Below are 15,026 nucleotides of genomic sequence, written 5' to 3'. Positions count from 1 at the left end.
TACAATATAGACATTGATAGAATGAAACAGATGGAATGGAGTGCCACTGCTGGAATTTCTCTCTAAACTACAGTGAGAACCTTGATGCTGGGTCTATGAATGGCTAGGGCATTGATGCCTCCCCTTACTCCTTGACTAGAGGCTAGAATCACAGGAACTTTTGGCTCAGTATCAGTCACTTCCTTTGAAAAACCTGATCATAAGGATATATAACTTTTTCTTGAGGCAGTTCCAAACCTGGGGGGACACTTTTACTATATTCTCTAAGAGAATGAGTTAGAGATTGTAGTAGCCATGAGAATAAGCTCTTGGATCTCCAAATACAAGAAGAATAATTGACCAAGGGCCCCAGCTCTTGTGCTCTGAAATCCACCACCAAATTTTCAGGCAGAAGCCATGCTTTGCATAGGTTGTTACCAGTCAAGAATTGAGCAGAGCAAGGATACTCAAGCAAGTCCATCCCTGGGAGATATGGAGCTCCTCTATGGCAAACTTTGGTTTGAGGATTCCCCTACCACCCTGATGAACCTTCCTTAGACAGCTGGGGAATATTGGATCTTTCCACCAAACCTTTCTCCTCTCTCCTTCATTGAAGTCAGAGTTGCATTGTGTTCTCACAGCTTTCCTCTCAAACTTTCCTTACTCTCTAGTTTCTCTCATAGGCATTTTCTCTAAAAACACTTGGACATTCAATTCCATCTTTTTTTTTTTTTTTTTAATCCTCACCCAAGGATATGTTTATTGTTTTTAGAGAGAGGAAGGAGAAATGAGAGAGAGAGAGAGAGAGAGAGAGAGAGAGAGAGAAAGAGAGCGAGAGAGAGAGAGAGAGAGAGAGAGAGAGAGAGAGAGAGAATGTTTCATTCATTGGCTGCCTCCTCTAGCCTCCTGATGGGGTGGAACCTACAACCAAGGTACGTGCACTGTCTGAGAATTGCATCTGCAACTTTTTAGTGTAAGGGACGATGTTCCAACCAACTGAGCCAGCTAGGGCTCAATTCCATCTTGCTTCTTGCTTCTTAGAGGACCCAGAGTAACATTATGGGTAGATATGAATTGAATCTGAAAAGGCAGAGATTTCTGCATAGTACTTGCCTGAAGAAGCAAAAGTGAGGCAGGAACTTTTTTGGGGAAGAAACAGAGGTAGAAGGTCTCAAGTCTAGGGCTGTAGAAATCTGACATACTGGGCTGATACTTTCTGGAATTTAATGCTCCTTCTAGCTCCCTCTAGGCAAAGCTCAGGAAAGTTTGTTGAATGGATGCAGTCAGGTTGTCAAAGCTCTGAAAACAGTTCAGTATAACAAACCTAATAGAGAGGAGATAAATAACAGAGACTAAAAAACAAACATAAAAGATCACTGAAATCAAGAGCCGGTTCTTTGAAAATATAAACAAGATTGACAAACTTACTCAGATTCATAAAGAAAAAAGAGAGAAAACCCAAATAAATAAAATCAGAAATGAAAGAGGGGAAGTACAAACTGACACCACAGAAATACAAAGGATTGTAAGAAAATATTGCAAACAAATGCCAAAAAATTGGACAACCTGGTAGAAATGGATAAATTCCTAGAAACATACAATCTTCCCAAACTGATTTATTTTAATTCCAAAACCAGATAAAGACACTACTAAGAAAGAAAATTATAGGCCAATATCCCTGATTAACATAGATGCAAAAATTCTCAACAAAATATAAGCAAACCTGATCCAGCAATACATTAAAAAGATCATACACCATGATCAAGTGGGATTTATTCCTGGGATGCAAGGTTGGTACAATATTTGCAAATCAATTAATGTGATACATCATATAAACAAAATGAAGTATAAAAATCCACAAAGAAAGACTTACTTAAGTATAAATCTTTAAACCATAAAAATCCTAGAAGAAAACATAGGCAGTAAAATTTCAGACATTTCTCGTAGCAATATTTTTTTCTGCTATATCTCTTCTTATAAGGGAAAAAAAGAAAATAAACAAATGGGACTATATCAAACTAAAAAGTTTTTGCACAGCAAAGGAAATCATCAAAAAATGAAAGACAACCTACTAAATGGAGGAGCATATTTGCCAATGATACAGCTAATAAGAGCTTAATATCCAAAAGTTATAAGGAACTCATACTACTCAACACCAAAACCCAAACAATTTAATTAAAAAGTGGGCAGAGGACCTGAATAGACACTTCTTTAAAGAGGACATACAGAAAGCCAATAAACATATGAAAAGATGCTCAACATTACTGTCAGAGAAATGCAAATTAAAACCACAATGAGGTATCACCTCACAGCCATCAGAATGGTTATTATTGATAAATCTACAATTGACAAGTGTTGACAAGGCTGTAGAGAAAGGGGAACCCTTGTGCACTATTGGTGGGGATGCAGATTGGTGTAGCCACTATGGAAAACAGTATGGAGTTTCCTCAAAAAAAAAAATGGATCTGCCTTATGATCCAGTGATTCCACTTCTGGGGATTTATCTGAAGAAACCCAAAACACTAAATCAAAAGAATATATGCATCCTTATGTTCATTGCAGCAATAGCCAAGCTTTATAAGTAACCCAAGTGTCCATCAATAGATGAGTGGATAAAAAAGCTATGGTACATATGTACAATGGAATATTATGTAGCCATAAAAAAGAATGAAATCTTACCATTTGTGACAGCATGGATGGACCTAGAGAGTATTATGCTCAGTGAAATAAGTTGGCCAGAGAAAGACAAATACCATATGATTTCACTTATATGTGGAATCTAATGAACAAAAAATGAACAAAGAAAACTGAAACAGACTCATAGACACCGAGTGAGAAATGGTGGTTGCTAGAGAGGAAGGGGGTTTGGAGACTGGGTGAAAGATGGAAGGGGGATTGAGGGGATGGGTGAAAAGGTGAAGGAATTAAGAAGTACAAAATGGTAGTTACAGAATAGTGATGGGGATGTAAAGTACAGCATAGGGAATTTAGTCAATAATAGTGTAATAACTATGAATGGTGTCAGATGGGTTCTAGATTTATCAGGGTGATCATTTAGTAAGTTATATAATGTCCAATCATTGGGTTGCATACCTGAAACTAATATTGTATGCCAACTGTAAATAAAAAATAAAAATAATTTAGTCACCCCCCAAAAAACACCCCCCTAATAATTATTAGGCTTATTAAGTGCCAGACATTGTTCTTAGCTACATGTATTAACCCAAATAACAAATCTATAGCATAGGTGCAGTAGTATTATTAGTCCCATTTTGTAGAAGGAGAAATTGAAGCACAGAAAACTGCCCAGGGTTAAACAGCAAGTGAATGGTGGGTCCCAGCTGGCTCTAGAGTCTTTGCTTTTTACCATTACACAAGTATTTGTCAAATTTTAATGAACCATCTGGCTGGTGTGGTTCAGTGGTTAGAGCATTGGCCCATGCACCAAAGGGTCTCAGGTTCAATTCTGGGTAAGGGCACATACTTGGGTTCTGGGTTTGCCCCCTGCCCCAGTCTGGACGAGTACAGGAGGCAACCAGTTGATGTGGCTCTCTCACATCAAAGTTTCTCTCTCTCTCTCTCTTTCTCTCTCTCTCTCTCCCCCCTCCCCCTCTTCTACTTTCTCTGAAAAAGAAATGGAAAAATATCGTCAGGTGAGGATTTAAAAAATTAAAAATTTTTTTTAATGGACCAATGATTCACCTGAGAATCTTCTTAAAATACAGATTCAGAAGAGTAGGTCTGGGTAGGCCTAAGGTTCTTCATTTGTAACAAGTTCCCTGGTGAAGCCAGGTCAACTGGTTTGGGAACCACACTTTGATTAGCAATATACTTTCTATCCACCAGGGGCTTTTGTTAGGTCACTGCTGGCACAAGCCAAGCAGACCCAGAAAGTTTCCATGAGGTCCCCTATACCTTTCAGATTACTTTGAAAATTGAGAGAATCCACCTTGTTTACAACTTACTGAAATTACAGTGGACTCCTTTTAAAACTATATGAATCCTAATCTCTACTAATGGCCTTGGAAACTGTTGAGTGAGGAGCAGGTGAGAGGGTATGGTGTCTGTTCTGGAGAAGATCAAGGCTTGGAGGCTTAGGGCAATCACAAAGACTCAGCTTTCCCTGAATCTCCCTCACAAAGGACATGTTGTTTATGTACAGCATGGAAAAGCATGAGCTGCTCAGATTTTCCAAGGCAGTATCTCAATGACAGAAAGTGATACTGTACCTTAGGTGGTCTGGGTTGGAACCCAATTTATTATGTAGTGAAATATGGTAAAAATTCAGAAAAATTTCCACACTAGCCCATGATATTTTTGGGTTTCTTTCACTATATAAATAATAGTTTAATTACCATAAGCAATATCTCAAAATATGGAAAATTTATAACAAGTACATATTAACACTTACTGGAAATAAATAACATACATACAAGCAGCTCAGCAGATAATGGACAAAGGATATAAATCCTAGTATGTAAGAAAAAAAAAAAAAAGGCAGCATGGGTTTATGTCTGTTTTGTTCATCCCTATAAACCCAGGATCTAAAAAAATGCCTGGCAAATAGAGGGTGTTCAATAAATAATTTTTTAAAAACATGTTTGTATTGATTTTGGAGAGAGAAAGGGAGAGAGAGATAGAAACATCAATGATGAGAGAGAGTCATTGATTGGCTGCCTCCTGCACACCCCTTCTGGGGATTGAGCCTGCAACCCAGGCATATACCCTGACCAAGAATTGAACCACGATCTCCTGGATCATAGGTCGATGCTCAACCGCTGAGCCATGGCAGCTGGGCCACAGCAGCTGGACCTCAGCTCTTTAAGTCTGTGACATGGTGTTTAGAGTGAGGGGTACACATCTTAGAGGTAAGCCTATTAGTTCATACACAACTTTATGGGATCACCCTTCTGATCTCCCTTGTTCTTCATGAGTCCCTGGGGCTTCTATTTCTGGTGCTTCTGTCTGAAAGCTGAGGCTTCAGTTTCCCTTCTCTGCCACGAACTTCTCATGATGGTGTCTGCATTAAGGATCAAGTAGACAGATAATAGAAAGATATTTAAAAAGCAACAGGAATTTGTTCAATGTTTTTGAGACCATGGATCCTCTGGTCAGAAAGAAGGGTTCTCCTTCCTCAGAATTTTAGGCACCTGCCTGGTACCTGGGGATTTGGCAGGATAAAAGGGAAAAAAGAAAAAAAAGAGAACTCCCCACAACCACCTTTGAACTCTGATACTCTTCTTTCTGGTTCCAAGACCAGAAAGAGAAAGATTCTATCAGAACTCTTGTCTTCAGCTGGTGTGCACTTCTGGGTTTCAGGTTGCCTTTGAGTTTGGGCTGGGCAGTATCAGAAGAGGAAAGCAGTGCTGGTTTAGTGGAATTTCAAATTTTGGTCTCCTTCACAAATCTGCATGCTACATTAACTTTTTAGAGATCTCAGATAGCTGCTCCATGTATTCTATCTAGCACTTCTAATTGTGTTTGCTGGAAGGATGTAACTACAGGGTGGAGTGTAACTGCTCCATTTTCCTTGGAACAAGAACTTCCTTTTTATTTTTTATGTAATAAGTTCCATCAGAATCTGACTTTTTAAATTTTTTATTTTACTTTTATTTTAAAATTTAAATTGTTTTATTATAAATATGTGTATAAAATAAACCATAAACACAACAGTTAAAACAAACGTAACTAAGAAAATATATAAAACATTTCCAATAAAAAATAACCTTATCAAATTGCTTGAAATTATTTATCTTTTAGATACATGATGCTTTCTTTCCTAGACTTAAAATAGTGATTTCCATTATGCTTAATTAGGCTATGAAATACAAAATATTATTTTTAAAAGCCACAGATTCTCAAGCTCAAGGATAAACAAATACTTGCAAAGTTATCACCAAAATCTTTGTGTATTTAATAAAATTGTAAATCCATAATATAAAATTTTTCTAAAATAATCTAACCAAACACTACCAAGTTACTTAAATGAGACTCAGCTTCTGAGATGGTATAAAGAGGAAATTTAAATCTTACTTACGTACAAGATTGGATACACAATTTTTTAACGTACTTTATTTTTAATTTAATTAATTAATTTTAATTTATCTTTATTGTTGAAAGTATTATGGGTGTCCCATTTCCCCCCCCAATTGAGCCCCTCCACCTCGCTCCCACCCCCTCCCCAGGCCTTCACCCCGTTATTGTCTGTGTCCATGGGTTATGCATATATGCATATAACTTCTTTGGTTAATCTCTTTCCACCCTCCACCCCCCTTTCCTCTTCCCTCTGAAATGTGATCATCTGCTGCATGCATCAATGTCTCTGGATCTATTTAGTTTATCAGATTCTTTTGTTCATTAGCTTCTTCTTAAGGAAGACCCTTCAACATTTCATGTGGTACTGGTCTGGTGGTGATGAACTCCTTTAGCTTTTCCTTGTTTGAGAAGCTCTTTATCTGACCTTCAATTCTAAATGATAGCTTTGCTGGGTAGAGTAATCTTGGTTGTAGGTTCTTGTTTTTCATCACTTTGAATATTTCTTGCCACTCCCTTCTGGCCTGCAAGATTTCTATTGAGAAATCAGCTGACAGTTGTATGGGTGCTCCCTTGTAGGTAACTAATTGCTTTTCTCTTGCTGCTTTTAAAATTCTCTCTTTATCTTTAACGTTTGGCATTTTAATATGATGTGTCTTGGTGTGGGCCTCTTTGGGTTCCTCTTGTTTGGGACCCTCTGTGCTTCCTGGACTTGTAAGTCGATTTCTTTTACCAGGTAGGGGAAGTTTTCTGTCATTATTTTTTCAAATAGGTTTTAAATTTCTTGCTCTCTTTCTTTTCCTTCTGGCACCCCCATAAAATGAATGTTGGACCTCTTGAAGTTGTCCCAGAGACTCTGTACACTATCTTCCTATTTCTGGATTCTTTTTCTTTTTGCTCTTCTGGTTGGGTGTTTTTTGTTTCCTCATATTTCAAATAGCTGATTTGATTCTCAGCATCCTCTACTCTATTGTTGATTCCCTCTCAATTATTCTTCATTTCAGTTTGTGTAGCCTTCATTTCTGATTGGTACTTTATTATGTCATTGATGGCCTCATTTGTTTTCTTAATAGTCTTACTAAGATCCTTGAATATCCTTATAACCATTATTCTGAACTCTGTATCCAGTAGCTTGCTTGGCTCTATTTCATTTAGGAGATTTCTTCTGTTCTTTCCTTTGTGACATGTTTCTTTTGCCTCCACATTTTGGCTGCTTCCAGTTGCTTGTTTCTATGTATTAGGTAGAGCTGCTATGTCTCCTGGAATTTGTAGAGTGGCTTTGTGTAGTAGGTGTTCTATAGGGTCCAGTGGCTCAGTCTCCCCAGTCACCTGAGCTGGGCTTTCTAGGTGCTCCCCTGTGTGGGCTGTGTGCACTGTCCTATTGTAGTTGAGCCTTGGTTGCTGTTGGTGTCACTTGGAGAAATTGACCCTCAGGCCAATTGGCTGTGAGGACTAGCTGCAACTACAGCCAGAGAGATGCTGTGCTGGAGACACCTCTAGGGAGCAGGATTTACTTCAGTGGAGCTTTGGTGTTCACCAAGTGCACCCCTTGAGTGTGTCACTTGTGGATGTGGTAGGGTTGTAATCCAGCATGGTCAAGTCTGCCCACCAGGTGCACTGTCTCTGAGGCCTCCCAGGAGGTGCAAAGACAGCCTCTGCCGGTGCCTTGCCCAGGGCCACCCAGCATGAGCTACACAGAAAACCGTAGTTGGCTGCTACTTGTGCGGGGCTTGGTGGTATCCAGGAGAGGCCAAGCTATGAGCCAATGCAGGCTGCCACTAGTGCCAGGCCTGGGGCCACTTATCAAGCCATATGGAGCACGCTGCTATTTGTTCAAGAGATTTTAGGAAAGTCCTAAGCATGAGGCTCGAGAGGCCACTAGCATAGAAAAGCCACTGGAAATGGCCTGGATGAGCTTGCAAGTAGGGAGGGGCAGGGCCTCCAGGAATCAGGGGTGGGGCCAAAGGGGTGAGTCATGTGCCGGAGATTCAAACATGGCACCTGCCTGCCAGCTGTGTGCAGGGAGGACTTGCCAAAGGAGCAATGGCCTCTGCCAGCTCTTCTGCCTGGGAGGAAGCTGCCCCTCCAGCTCTCTCCCGGATTTCAGGCAGGTTAGTTCCCCCCCCCCCCCAAATGTCCCAGGTCCTTTCAGGCTGCTGCCTGGCGCTGGGCTCAGAGGGAGCGTGTCTGAGTGAGTCCATGCGCGGCCCTTTAAGAGGAGCTCACCGGGACTCCCGCAGCCTCCGCAACCCTCACAGACAGTCCCTGCTGGTTTTACAGACCGAAGTTGTGGGGACTTCTCTTCCCAGCACTGGAACCCTGGGCTGGGGGCCCGATGTGGGGCTGGGAGCCCTCACTCCTCCGGGAAGCCTCCACTGCCGAGATTCCCACCCGGGCTTAACCCTGTGGCACCGGGTGTGGGCCCGCGGCCGCATCTCCGTCTCCAAGATTCACCCCAATCCACCCGCGTCTCTGCCCCTCTTCCTGGTCTCGGTGCTCCTTCAGTTCCCTGGTTGTAGGGCTTCTGTTCAGCCAGATTTCAGGAGGTTCTGAGTGATGGTTGTTCTGTATTTTAGTTGTAATTTTGATGTGGTTGTAGGAGGTGCGGGGACCGCAGGGATCTATGCTGCCATCTTGTTCCTCTCAACATACTTTTAAAAACAAACCAAACTAGCCACTGTTTCTGAGAACCCTTCCTACACTATGCTGGAATTCAAAAGAACTTTTAATAACTTCAAGGTTACATAGAAAAATGTTTTTTAGGGTTGAAATTACAAATAATTTTTCTTTTGAATTGAAAGAACTTTTCAGTATTTAGTCCAAAGCTTCTAGAGAACAGTTCTCCAATATTAATGCTTTTTTTCCTTTTCCTCTGTTAAAAAGGAAATAATTCAGTTTGTAGATGACACTTAACTATAAAGAATCCAATGTCCTCCTGTCCCCTGCCCTGGAAGTACCCCTCACAATCCAGACATTAACTTTCACAAGTGAGCGCTTCACACAACTGTTTTTGAAGAAGGAACTGCTACCAGGCTACTGTACTCACTCGCCTTACTCATTTAAAATGAGATTTTCTAAGTGATTCGGTGACCGGCTATTATTATTATTTGGATATCTTTGTCTAAACATGTACTAATGTTACACAAAATAATAAATAACTTCTAATATCTGAAGCTAAATCTCAATTTAGACAATAAGGATTTTATTAACATGACTATTGTCAAAGTTAACAGTTGATTCAGATAAGATGTTCCATGTTGATTAATGCTGTTACTTCCCTTTTTTTAACACTGTGTTCAAATTTCAGATGTAACATTTCAGACAGAACCTAGACTTGGGTAATAAGTTCTTAAGCCTATAATCAATTACTGATTTGACAAATGATTGTCCCTATTTTAAAAAGTCACAAATGTGTGCTTTCTTCCCCTTTTCTGGACAAAAATCAGTCTGAAAACATTTTAGGTTATGTATACTGCATAGAATGACTCCCTTATATAAATCAGTCACCCAGAAGTACAGGATGAGGATCATTTTTAAAGAATAATATGCTCTAAGAAACTTCATTAAAAATTCATATATATATACACACATATATATGTATATATGTATATATATACATATATATGTGTGTGTGTGTGTGTATCTGTATTTATTTCAGAGCCTTCCTACAAAGACTGCCCCACACACAATTTTTATAAAAGCTCAAAAGATGGGGAAAAGTTGTATCATCATGCAGGCACTTTTAGTTTCTTTTTCTTGGCCTTTAATACAGGAGTTAGAGAAATCTTAAAGGCAGTCTCACAGGTAGTGCATATAGGGCTGAAATCGCAGAATACTGACAAGCAGACAGAACAGACATAGCCAATTTCAACAAGGTTTGCGTGACAGAAGCACACAGCTCATGAATTGTGGGTTGGAGGATTAACTAATATCTCTGATCCTGATAAGGAAGAAAAACCCTCTGTAAATACTGCAGAAGGGAGGGCATCTGAGGCACCTTCAACTACAGTCCCCCTGTGATGTTACAAGTGTATTGGAGGAGTCCTGGATCAGAGTCTAATACACAGGAATCAGTCAAAATATTGTTTCTGTGCTGCAAAGATGATAACATGCACTGTCTTCTGCAGCCTTAATCACCAATATCCTTGACTTCATTTCCTGATTTTTATTTTTATTTTGGTTAATCTTCATCTGAGGATTTTTTACATTGATATTTTTAGAGAGGGTGGAAGGGAGGGTGGGAGGGAGAGAGAAACATTGATATGAGAGAGACACACCCATTGATTGCCTCCTGCATGCAATGGGGATCAAATCTGCAACTCAGGTACATGGATGGGAGTCAAACCAGTGACCCTTCAGGGCTTGGGCCTATGTTAACTGCTGAGCCACACAGCCAGGGCTTTTTTTCCTGATTATCTTTAACCTCCTTGTTCATTCTGTGAATGTAGCGAAGAGCTTTGGCATGGGATCTTGCCAGCAGAGTTACTATATGTTGACCTTTTATGTCAATCTTAGTCATTAAATCTTTAATCTCTTCAACAATAACTTCATTTGTTGCTGTTAACTCCTACTGTCCATCTTTACTCCCTGAAGGATTGAATTCAAAAGGAGGGTTGCCAGGGTCCCAGGAGAAGTCTCCAAGTTTGCCATTCTTTCCAGGATATAAGAATTGAATTTCTTGAATGTGGCTTGCTATCACAGCAAGTTTGTTGGAACAGTTCATGAAAATGAGAATTTCCTAGCACTATTAGTGCATCTATGCATTTTGATTCCTTTAATGCTTGCTTTCCCCACCAAACTGGGTTGGTATCAACTATGATAACTAGTAGTTTCATTTCATCTTCTATTGTCTGTTTCCCCCACTAGACTATAACCACCACGAGGGCCTGCCATGTTCTCTGTTGTATTCAGAATCTTCCCTTTAAAACACACACACACACACACACACACACAGATAAAAATTGTCCAATAATCTGACTCATCATTTGTGCAACCAAGACCACAAGTATAATATTTAAGAACAGATTTAATTTTATTAAGTATAACAATCCCATCATCAAGAAGCTTGAATTGTATTTCATATGTGGAACCAATGCCTAAGATGCTCATCTAAGAATCTCATCTGGTATCTATTCTTTGGGGCTTATGGATATCAGCCTTACAAAGAATAAGGAATGTGACTTATCAGCAGGCAGGAGTTCTAGCAAATTTTGGAAACCTAGCAAAAAGAATATATCATTCACATTTACTAGTGCTGAAGACAGAACCTGATTGAGATGAATATCTTGGTTTGGGTTTTCTAACATTGGAATAGATGACAAACAAGACAACAGCTCTGAAAGACAGAGGCTATTGAAAATGCAATTTAGATTCCTTACATGATACTTTGACAGCTGCTAATTCTATGGACCAGTAGTGGCTCAGCACTGTATAGCTCTGGATTTATTGACCATACAAAGGCTTATATGTTAGTGAATACCCTTTGTTTCATCTATAAATCTAGTCAAACCATCACCACAACAAAACCTGCATAATACAGTCTTTTAATAATGAAGAATAATATTTTGGAATTATTCATAGTCAGAGGGATTAAGAAAATATCCAAAACATGGAAGTGAAGCAAAAAGTTAACTGTATGACTGTTCAAAATAATTTTAAGACATTTTCTACAAGCTTCTCTAAGAAATATCTTATACTAGACAGGGGCATAACTTAGTTTGCGTAGTTGATTAGGATCCAGAGTTTTTTTAGTTCTGTAAAACTGATTGCTATGTGGTGATGGTTTATCTGTCAAGTAGAGCAATTAACCATCAAAGTTTTGTTGTCCTGGTGAACATTAATCATTTTAAAATTTAATTTAGCAATCATATTTTAGCATTCTTCCCATCCCCCAATTTTAAAATTCACATTTATTGTATTATTTTTGGCCAGTTTTGTCATTTTTCTAATTCCATTATCAATGAGCTAAGTAAAATTGACCAGTTCACTGTCTATTTGTATGAGAATTATGTTTTTAATATTTTGAAAATCATTCTTTGACAAAATGCAGAAATTAACAACACCCTCATACCTGTATCCCTGTCTGCACCTGTATAAAAATTTCTTTTGAATACAACACTGGAATAAAACTAATAGTTTGTAGAGTATTCTACTTAATTTGATTAAGTAGCTCTAGTTGGTCTCCAGAAGGGCTGCATCAGACTACACTCCCCACAACAATGCATGCGATTTCCTTTATTTCCCTATTCTTTTCCACATGTCTTTCGCATTTTGATATAAATGTTATATCATTTTGATGTGAAGTGTTATATCACTTTCTTTTAATTTCATGCCTGTGATTATCAACAAATATTAATAATGAGGATTAATTTGGGGAGACGTTCTTTTATAGTATATCTTTTCTTTTGATTTTCCATTTTGGTCAGTGGACTGTATTGTCATTGTGATTCCTGTCTTTTTGTTGTTGATTTCCTTTATTTTCCAGATATTAGTTGTTTGTTTTTTCAGACATTGCAACTATATTCTCTTTAGCTGTTGTCTGTTCACTTTGCCATGGTTTTTCTTTTTTGGGGTGGCGGGGGTACAGTGAACTTTATTGATGGCACATGACAAGGTAGGGCTCCCTAAGCCCCTCAACTTCTTCAGGGGGTCTGGGATGGAAACCATGGAGGTCAGGCGTTCTGTGTTGGGGGATCGATTTGGGGCAAGAACTCCCCAGCAGCTGAGGGCCTCTTTCTCTCACAGGGGCTGGTGGTCCAGGGGGCTCTTACTCCTTGGAGGCCATGTGGACCATAAGGTCCACCACCCTGTTGCTGTAGCCAAATTCATTGTCATACCAGGAAACGAGCTTGACAAAGTGGTCATTGAGGGCAATGCCAGCCCCAGCATTAAAGGTGGAAGAGTGGGTGTCACTGTTAAAGTCACAGGAGACAACCTGGTCCTCAGTGTAGCCCAGGATGCCCTTGAGGGAGCCCTCTGATGCCTGCTTCACTACCTTCTTGATGTCATCGTATTTGGCAGCTTTCTCCAGGCAGCAGGTCAGATCCACAACTGACACGTTGGGGGTGGGGACATGGAAGGCCATGCCAGTGAACTTCCCATTCAGCTCAGGGATGACCTTGCCCACAGTCTTGGAAGCTCTAGTAGAAGCAGGAATAATGTTCTGGGCAGCCCCTCAGCCATCATGCTACAGCCTCCCAGAGGGGCCATCCATGGCCGCCTGGGTGGTAGTGATGGCAAGCACTGTGGTCATGAGTCCCTCCATGATGCCATAGTTGTCATGGATGACCTTGGCCAGAGGGGCCAAACAGTTGGTGGTGCAGGAGGCATTGCTGACAACCTTGATGGGGTTGTCATACTTGTAATTGTTCACACCCATCACAAACATGGGAGCATCCAGAGAAGGGGCCGAGATGATGACCCTCTTGGCTCCACCCTTCAAGTGAGCCCCAGCCTTCTCCATGGCAGTGAAGACACCGGTAGACTCCACAACATACTCAGCACCAGCATCACCCCATTTGATGTTGGTGGAATCTCACTCCTGGAAGATGGAGATGGACTTTTCATTGATGACAAGCTTCCCGTTCTCAGCCTTGACTGTGCCTTTGAACTTGCCATGAGTAGAGTCATACTGGAACATGTAGACCATGTAGTTGAGGTCAATGATGGCAACAATATCCCCTTTGCCAAAGTTAAAAGCAGCCCTGGTAACCAGGTACCCAATATGGCCAAATCCGTTCACTCCAATCTTCACCATCACATTACTGGTTTGCGGCTGGTACTGCACGGGAAGACTCAACTGTCTGATGAACAAGAGGAGCAGAGAGCCTGCCATGGTTTTTCATAGAACAAAATCCTTCATTAATGTGTATTCCAGGACTTGGTACTTAGTCTGCTCCTGTGGTAGTATAATTTAGTGTCATTATTTCAAATAGTATTTAAAATTATTTAAATGTCTAACCCTACAGCTTAAAGACTTAGAAAGAGAACAACAAGAAAAGCCCAGAGTAAGTAGAAGGAAGGAAATAATAAAGATCAGAACAGAAAATAATAACATAGAAGCTAAAATAAACAATACAAAAGATCAATAAAACCAAGAGCTGGTGCTTTGAAAAGATAAACAAGGGAGATTACAGATGGTGGCTGATGCATGGAAGCTACGCTGACACTCTTCTGGGACCAAACTGGAATTACAACTAAAATACAGAAAAACCATCCTGAATAATCAACTGCAACAGAAGATGAGCCGGAGAGCACCCTCATAACCAAGGAGGAAAACTGGAGACCACATAGAGACTGGTAGGAAGCGCAGAGGTGGGAGAGGGCCGGTTGGGCTCCCACAGGCAGTAGCTGAAGGTCCAGAGGGATATCTCAGCTGTGGGGTTTCCCACTGAGGACTCTGGGGCCTAAACCCCAGGCTGGGCTTCCCAGCCAAGAGCACAAGAACTGAGAAAGGTGCCCACATAACATCTGGCTGTGAAAAGCATAGGGGTTTCTGTCTGCCAGGGAGAGATGGCTGGAAATGCAGGCACCCTCTTAAAGAGACAACACACAAAGTTTTGTATGCAGCCATTCACCTTGGGCCATAGCAGAGAGAGGGCAGAGTGGACTGGAGCCCTGTGAAGAGAATCTAGGGTTATAGGCTCTGGAGATAGAGCTCAGAGGGCACCCTGAGTCATTCCTCCTTATTACAGAGGCAGACATTTACCTTCCAAGCAGCTTTTGCTTGAGGGGGAAGCAATTGCCCCACCCCACTGGAAAACTGCTTGCCCTACCCCGTGGAGTTTCTATAGCCTGAGGCTCATTAAGGAATCAGATTAATCAGCCTTCAGGCAGAGGTAGACTTCAAAGTGCTTTGAGTCTTTGCCTGATCTGCTTCTGGACATGAGCCTTGGAAAAGCAGAATTTGGTGGGCACCTTGGTTGTGTTCAAATGCACCCAGCCCTAACAGAAGGGACCTCAAGCCATGGGTTGTTGATAACTCCAAACAGGGTACTCAAGGCCAGTTACAAACA

At 40.6% G+C, this 15,026-nt stretch overlaps 2 pseudogenes; both read right to left on the bottom strand.

Moving 5' to 3' along the window:
• Positions 1-9,740: 9,740 nt before the first annotated feature.
• Positions 9,741-11,318, bottom strand: LOC107537992 (general transcription factor IIH subunit 3-like; annotated as a pseudogene).
• Positions 11,319-12,757: 1,439 nt separating this feature from the next.
• Positions 12,758-13,768, bottom strand: LOC107538003 (glyceraldehyde-3-phosphate dehydrogenase pseudogene; annotated as a pseudogene).
• Between the last annotated feature and the right edge of the window lie 1,258 nt (positions 13,769-15,026).

Source organism: Miniopterus natalensis, chromosome 4 (assembly GCF_054644295.1).
Source record: "Miniopterus natalensis isolate mMinNat1 chromosome 4, mMinNat1.hap1, whole genome shotgun sequence".
In the NCBI taxonomy this organism is placed as follows: domain Eukaryota; kingdom Metazoa; phylum Chordata; class Mammalia; order Chiroptera; family Miniopteridae; genus Miniopterus; species Miniopterus natalensis.
This window is presented reverse-complemented; position numbering and strand designations above follow the sequence as displayed.